The sequence below is a fragment of the Elephantulus edwardii genome, unplaced genomic scaffold (genome assembly GCF_000299155.1).
Source record: "Elephantulus edwardii isolate Elephantulus edwardi_28Jun2011 unplaced genomic scaffold, EleEdw1.0 scaffold00009, whole genome shotgun sequence".
In the NCBI taxonomy this organism is placed as follows: domain Eukaryota; kingdom Metazoa; phylum Chordata; class Mammalia; order Macroscelidea; family Macroscelididae; genus Elephantulus; species Elephantulus edwardii.
Genome location: NW_006399759.1, coordinates 11,850,605 through 11,858,495, shown reverse-complemented (window position 1 = coordinate 11,858,495; position 7,891 = coordinate 11,850,605). Strand labels below are relative to the sequence as shown.

Sequence of the window (7,891 nt, the reverse complement as noted above, 5' to 3'; positions counted from 1 at the left end):
TATATAACCTGCGTTTATGCCTCTTAAAAAATGTGTTTGCTATGAATAAGTCATTGATTGTGCAAAGTTTCTCTTAAGAGAAACTCAATAGCAATACCATTTTGGATTTTCCCAGCATTGCCTGCTGCAATTCCAAGTAGGAATGGAAGGGAGAAAGGGGAAGCAGTTAGATGAATAAGAAACTTTATTTATCAAAGGTCCCTCAGTTCTTCCTCCGTGATTTGATCCTTCATTGATTGCATTTCTCTTTGTGCTCGATCACACCTTTCTGAATCAGATCTGGGATTTCTACTGCCAGCCATGGGCCTAGCCCAAGAGCCATGAGATAGCTAGTCCAAACTTTGGCACATTCCTGGCCCATAAAGACTTGAAGTGATCAGTCAGACATATTTTCCCACCCCTGTACGTCTTTGCTGTCTTTCCATCCAGTTCAGAGACTGCAATTTCTGGAGCGGTAGTGGGATACGTGACAGGAGGTCATGGATGTACCAGCATTTTCCAAACCACCAAGTCCCTTCTTTGTTGAACTCCAGTCGGAACCAATCATTTTCCGCATTCTTGTTGTTCTCCACATACCATATAAGGGACTGGTATTCCTCCTTTAGTCGCTGCACCCATAACTCGCGATCTCGGGGTCCAGCGTTAGTCTTCAGAACAGGGATCTCTGACACCACCTGCCGGGTGGCTTTGTCTGCCATCTTGGACCTGGGAACAAGGGATTGAACATTTTAAGCTGATAATGAATCAATAGCGCCATAAAGATAGAAGTATCAATAACTTATGCAGACACAATAGAAACAGCCTAACACCAAGAAAACTCTGCATAATGTCAAGAAAGCAGCAAGCAGCTTCAAACATTGAAGGAGAGGAAAGCAGAGAATCTTTCAGACCCAGTGAATACCCTAGAGTCAGTGAGACACAAGATATTTATTGATATGAAATATTCAAACAGCTAATGAAGGTACAAATGATGGAAGAAGCATTGGAGGTCAGAAAGAAAAAGAATACTCCAGAAGCAGAGAATTAGAAGACATATACTTATGAGGATATTTTGAAAAGCTACAGAAGAAGGTGTAAATGGTGGAAGAACTGATGGAAACCGTTCCAGAGACAGGGAACCACAAGAAATGTATCACTGAGGGGGAACTTGAACAACTACAGAATAAAATGCAAAAGATGAAAGTAAGAATTGAAACTACAGATAAAGGAGTACAAGAACTTAAAAAATGATCACAGTACAGCCAACACAGTACTGGAAAAAAAATAAAATCATGAAAAGGCAATCAAGAATACTAAGACTGAAATTGCAGAAATGTTTAACATACTTAAGAAACAAAAATGTAAAATGGAAGAGATGGAACAGAGAGAGTGGTGAGTTGGAAGACAAAAACCTCAATGGAAATATACCAGAGGGAAAAACAGAAAAGAGATGTAAAAAAAATTACAATAATAATTACAATCATGTGGGATGACATAAAAAAGACCAACATATGAAGGATTAGAATTCCAGAGCATGAGAGAGATAGGGAAATCACCTAGAAAACTGTGGAAGAGGTACTAGAAGAAAACTTGAAAGTATTATGAAAAATGAAGAAATCCACATTCAAAAAGCTCAGACACTCAAACACTCAATCTAAGAAACTCAAACACTTTTTCCAAAAGGGTGAAAAGAAAACCTACAGACTAGAACAAATATGTTTGCAATACCATCTCAGACAAGGGTCTCATAACCAAAGTTTACAGAATACTACCGTGTCTCCACAAGAAATAGACTGATAACCCAACTACAAAATACGCATATGACTTGGAAAGACTTTTCATAGAGGAACCCATTTGGATGGCCAACAGACATATGAAGAAATGCTCAAAATTACTGGCATAGAAGAGATGAAAACCAAGGCCGCAATGAGATATCATCTTACCCCAGTTATTATTGTTCTTGTTAGGTGCTATTGAGTCAAATGAACAACAGATTCAAACCCTGTCCTATCCTATGTTATCCTCACACTTCCTGACACATTTAAGCTCATTGTAGCAGTTATCGTGTTGATCTACCTGGTCAAATGTCTTTCTCTTCTTCACCAACCCTCTGCCTTTCCAAGCATCATGTCCTTCTCCAAAGAATAGCCTCTCCTAGCAACATGCCTGAAAGTATGTAAGGTGAAGCTTAATCATCTTCTCCTGCAGAATTTACCAAGACATATTTGTTCTTTTGGTAGTCCATGGAATGTCCAGTACTCTTCTCCAATACCACGGCTCAAAGGCATCAATTCTTCTGTCACTCTTATTTATTGTCCAGCTCTCAGATGCACAACAAGTGATCAGAAAGATCATGACCTGAATCAGATGCACTTTCGTCCTAAAACTGACATCATTACTCCTCAATAATTTGGAGGTCCCTAAGTGCAGATTTTCCCTTGCAGTGTTGTTATTTTTGTACCATAAAGTGGAACTGACCCATAGCTGACCCTCTGGCAGGTTTTCAGAGGCAGTTAATTGCACATCTCCTGATTTCCTGATGGCTGGTACCAACGATGTTAATTGTGGATCCAAGTAAGATGAAGTTCTTGACAGTTTCAATGTTTTCTCCATCTAGTGTGATGTTGCCTATTTTTTCACCAGTAAGAATCTCTGTTTTCTTGACATTGAGATGCAATCCATCCTGAAGGCTGTATTCTTTGATCTTCAAACAGGTGCTTCAAGTTCTCCTCACTTTCAGCAAACAAGATTGTGTCAGCTGTATAACAAAGCTTATCAATGAGTTCCTCCAATCTTGATGCCACATTCCTCTTCATAGAGTCCAGTTTCTCAAATAATTTGCTCAGAATACAGACTGAATAGGTATGGAGAGGAAATATAACCCTGACATAGTACCTCCTTAATTTTAAACCATGTAGTGTTCCCTTGCTTTGTTCACACAACAGCCTCCTGGGCTAGGTATAGGTTTCTCATGAGCACAGTTAAGTGCTCTGGGATTCCCATTCTTCTCAATATTAGCCATAATTTGTTATGATTCACACAGTCAAATGCCTTTGCATACTCAATAAAGAATAGGTAGACATTCTTCTGGTATTCTTTACTTTCAGCCAGAATCTATCTGACATCAGCAATGATATCCTTCATGCCACAGCCTCTTCTAAATTCTGTTTGAACTTCTGGCAATTCCCCATCAGTGTACTAGCCATTTTTAAATTATTTTCAGCATTATTTTGCTTGTATGTGATATTAATTATATCGTTTGAGAGCTTATACATTCTGTAGGGTCACCTTTCTTGGCAATAGGAACAAATATGTACTTCTTCCAATTCATTGGTCATACAGCTGTCCTTCAAACTTCCTAGCAGAAACTGGTGAGCGCATCAAGGGCTGCATCTGTTCATTGAAACAAATCAATTGGTATCCCATAGGTTTTTTGAGCCTTATTTTTTGTCAATGCCTTCAATGCAGCTTCCATTTTCTCCTTATTACCATTTGGCTTCTGCTTTTGTGGAACTTCCTGAAATTTTTCAGTGCCAGTGGTTCTTTTTGGTACAGTGATCCTGTGTATTCCCATCTTCTTTTGATGCCATCTGGTTCATTCAATATATTACCCATAGTATATTTCAATATTGCAACTCAAGGCTTGCATTTGTTTATCTGTTCTCTCTGCTTGAGAAATACAAAGTGAGTTCCCTTTTTATTCTCCAATTTCAGCTCTCTGCACATTCCATTATAATACTTTGCTTTGTCTTCTCAAGCTGCCCTTTGAAATCTTCAGTTCTTTTACTCAACATGTGTTTCCTTTGTTTTAGCTTCTCAACACTCTAGTGCAATTTTCAGAGTCTCTTCTGACATACATTTTTCTTTTTCCTTTCTCCTTTGTCTTCATAATGACTTTATGCTCTCTACATGGATGATATAATCCCACAACTCATCTGTTCTTCGACCATTAGTGTTCAGTGCGTCAAATCGATTCTTAAGATGATTTTGAAATTCAGAGATAATAGATTCAAGATGACATCTTTGTTCTCGTGGATGTGTTTTCATTTTCTCCAGCCTCAATTTGAGCTTGCATATGAATAATTGATGGTATGACCCACTGTATGATCCTGGCCTAGTTTGGACTGCTGATACTGAGCTTCTCCAATGATTCCTTCCACAGAAGTAGTCAAAGTGATTCCTATGTAGCCCATCAGGTGAGTTCCATGTGTAAAGTTGTCATTTGTGTCTTTTAAAAAGATATTTGCAATGAATAAATCATTGAATACAAAATTTGATCATTCCCTTTCCAGCCTCATTTCTATCCCCAAACCCATGTTGACAAACATCCATTAATAATTGGAACGTGGAATGTACAAAGCTTGAATTTTGAAAAACTAGAAATTATAAAAATGAATTGGAATGCATAAACATTGACATTCAAGGCATTAGTGAAATGAGATGTACTAGTATTTGCTGCTTTGAATCAGATAATCGCATGGTGGGAATGAAAAACAGAAGAATGGTTTTGCATTTATGGTAAAAAAATCAATTTTGAGTTCTATCCTGAAATACAAGATTGTGAGTGATAGGATATAATTCGTATGCATACAAGGAAGACCTGTTAATACAACTAATATTCACAAATATGCTCCTTTATCTAGAACCAAAGAAAAATAAATAAAAATTTTTACCAAATTTTGAAGTCTGAAATTGACTGTACATTCAAACAAGATGTGTAAATAATAATTGGTGACTGGAAGGCAAAAGTTCAAACAGCAAACAAGGAATAGTAATTGGAAATATGGACTCAGAGATAGAAATGAAGTTCATCCCAGCAGTATTGGCAAAGTTTAACTGCTTCAATAATGTTGGAGACGATGCGGAAAGATAGGCACTCTCCTACATTGTTGACAGGAGTGTAAAATGGTACAACCACTCTGGAAGTCAGTTTGGCATTTGCTCAAAGAGCTGAACACAGAAATTCCATATGATCCAGCTGTTCTATTGCTAGGAATACACCTCAAGGAAATTAGAACTGAGACACAAACAGAGGTTTGTGCATCAGTGTTCATAGCAGCGTTATTCACCATCCCAAGAACATAGAAACAGCCCATATGCCCACCCATATATTCAAATGAATTAATACATTTTGGTACTTTGACATGATGAAATACAACACTCAGAAGCAATGATTTTTAAAATTACTACGTAACTTGGGATAAACTGGAGATAATTATGATGAGTAAATGAACTCAGTCTCATAAGGACAAATACTGCATTAGGCAATAATTGTAAAAATAGAAGGAGAATTAGTAAAATGTGTATGAAGATCCAAGAGGGGCAGGGGTGGGAGCAGAGTGATGAAGATGGGCGGGGGAGGGGGGGGAATCATAGGGTAACACAATTTAGTGGGTGGAGGGAGAAGGAGCAAAGGAAATGGGAAAGGTCTGGTAGGGATCAGGAAAGACAGAGTAATGGTGGGCATTAGCTCAGTGGTGATTAATTTTACAAACATAATGAATGGGAATGATTTTATGACACACAGTGAATGAAGGATAGTATGAAACACAATGTATATAAACTTTTTATATAAAGCAACATAAAATATTTTTTTAAAAAGGAGACCAGACAGAGTACTTAGAGGAGATAAAATTTGAAGAATTAGTGAAGAAGCACTCACAGTTCATAGGGTAGGTACCACATCACCCTTTACTTGGAGAAAGAACGAGAGGAGAATGTTAGTGATGAGGCTGAAGAAGAGAAAGTTGGTGAAGAGAGAAGCGCAAGATTCAAGATGTGGCTTCAGATGAGGAGGATGATGGTGGTTAATGCAAGAAAATGAAAACTATTACAGTTAAGAAGAAATATATTGGTCAGGAGGAATTGAACAGAAATTCTGATGGCATCACACAGGAGGAATACGGAGAGTTCTACAAGAGCCTTACTAATGATTGGGAAGACCACTTGGCAGTCAGCTGGGATTCAGAGCATTACTGTTTATCCCTTGCTGGGCTCCTTTTGATCTCTTTAAGAACAAGAAGCAGAAGATTAAACTTTATGTTCACCATGTATTCAGCATGGACAGGATGAGTTGATACCAGAGTATCTGAACTTCATCCTTGATGTGGTTGATTCTGAGGATCTGCCCATCAACACTTCTTAATAAATGCTTGGAACAGAGCAAAATCTTGACAATCATCCACAAAAACAGTATTAAAAAGTGCCTTGAGCTCTTCTATGAGCTGGCAGAAAACCAGGAGAACTACAAGGCTTGGAATCCACATTCTACTAACCAGCATCACCTTTCTGAGCTACTTCGCTATGAAATGTCCCACTCTGGAGATGACTTCTTTTTCAGAATGCATGACTCATATGAATGAGACCCAGAAGGCCATCTATTATATCACTGGTGAGAGCAAAGAGTAGACTGCCAACTCTGTTTTTGTGGCACGAGTGCCCAAGCTGGGCTTTGAGTTTGTATATATGACCAAACCTATCAATGAGTACTGTGTGCAGCAGCTCAAGGGGTTTAAGAGACTGGTTCTCGTCACCAAGGAGGTTCTAGAACTACCTGAGGATAAAGAAGAGAAAATGAAAATGGAGGAGAGCAAGGCCAAGTTTGAGAACCTCTGTGAGCTCATGAAGGAAATTTGGGATAAGAAGGTTGAGATGGTGACAATCCCCAATAGGCTTGTCTCTTTATATGGCTGCATAGCCAATGCGGAGCAGATCATGAGAGCACAGCTGCACCGGGACAACGCTACGTACACGACGGCCAAAAAGCACCTGAAGATCAACCCCAATCATCTGATTGTTGAGACACTGAGGCAGAAGGCTGAGGCAGACAAGAACAGTAAAGCTGCTAAGGACCTGACGGCACTGCTGTTAGAAGCGACACTGCTCTCTTCTGGCCTCTTCCTTGAGGGTCCCCAGACTCACTCCAACTACATCTACTGCAAGATCAAGCTAAACTTAGACACTGATGAAGAGGAGGTGACAGCTGAGGAACCCAGTGCTGCTGTTCATGTTGAGATCCTCCCCACGTGAGGGTGATAAGGATACATTTCTTGCATGGAAGAAGTCGGTTTAAAGTTTCTACTGTAACACACCCTATCTAACCCCCGTGCCCTGTACAGCATCCCTGTGGCTCCCACAGCAGCCTCGGCTCACCCTTTCCCACCTGGCTCCATCTGCTGATCACTAGTGTTCTTCCTTCCCCTCCTCTGTGCAAGGGCCTCTGGCCTCATCCCCTTCCTCAAGAAAAAAGTTTGATGCTGTGTATTGTGAGTGTTCTTTGCTTATTTTGTTCTGAAATTAAAGTATGCAAACTAAAGAAGATAACATTTTATACCAAAAAGAAAGAGCTTCTGCTCAATTTGCCACCTAGTTCCCCAGCTGCATCCTTTCTCTCATTCTCAGCTTTCTGTTGACTGGTCCAGCATCTCTTCCTCCTTCCCTATGTGAGAAAACCGTGAGCAAACCAAGGGAAAGCTGGTTTCACCTCTGCCCCCTACACACAGAATGTGTTCAGATCAAGGCTCCAGGGAGGCCTCAGGGTTTGGTGACTGGTGGTGCACAGATCTGCAGAATCCTGGCTGAACAAGGTCTCTGGTCCAGGCTCTTACATGTGCCAGAAGAATCTGGTTGAGGAGGTTGACAAGGAATCACTCGCTGAGAACAGGGAGAAGACATCTTTTCTCTGCTTTGCCTTTGACTGTTGGAGCCATGAGCCTCAGGTAACCATGGTAATTACCAGCATTTTACCACGGGCAGTGACAGGAGAGACAGCAGGCCCACTCTGACCTGTTCCTATCACAGATGGTTATGGATGGTTCCCCATCTTTCTGCAGCTTCTGCGGGGTGCTGGAATAGACACACAGGCCTGCGGACACTCTCCCGTAGCCCTGCTACCAGTATGTCAGCGGCTTCT

General features: G+C 40.2%; 2 pseudogenes; one reads left to right on the top strand and one right to left on the bottom strand.

The window, feature by feature from the left end:
- LOC102873838 overlaps positions 1 to 7,008 on the top strand; it is a 10,978-nt pseudogene extending 3,970 nt beyond the window's left edge.
- Positions 230 to 698, bottom strand: LOC102851603 (annotated as a pseudogene).
- Positions 7,009 to 7,891: the final 883 nt, after the last annotated feature.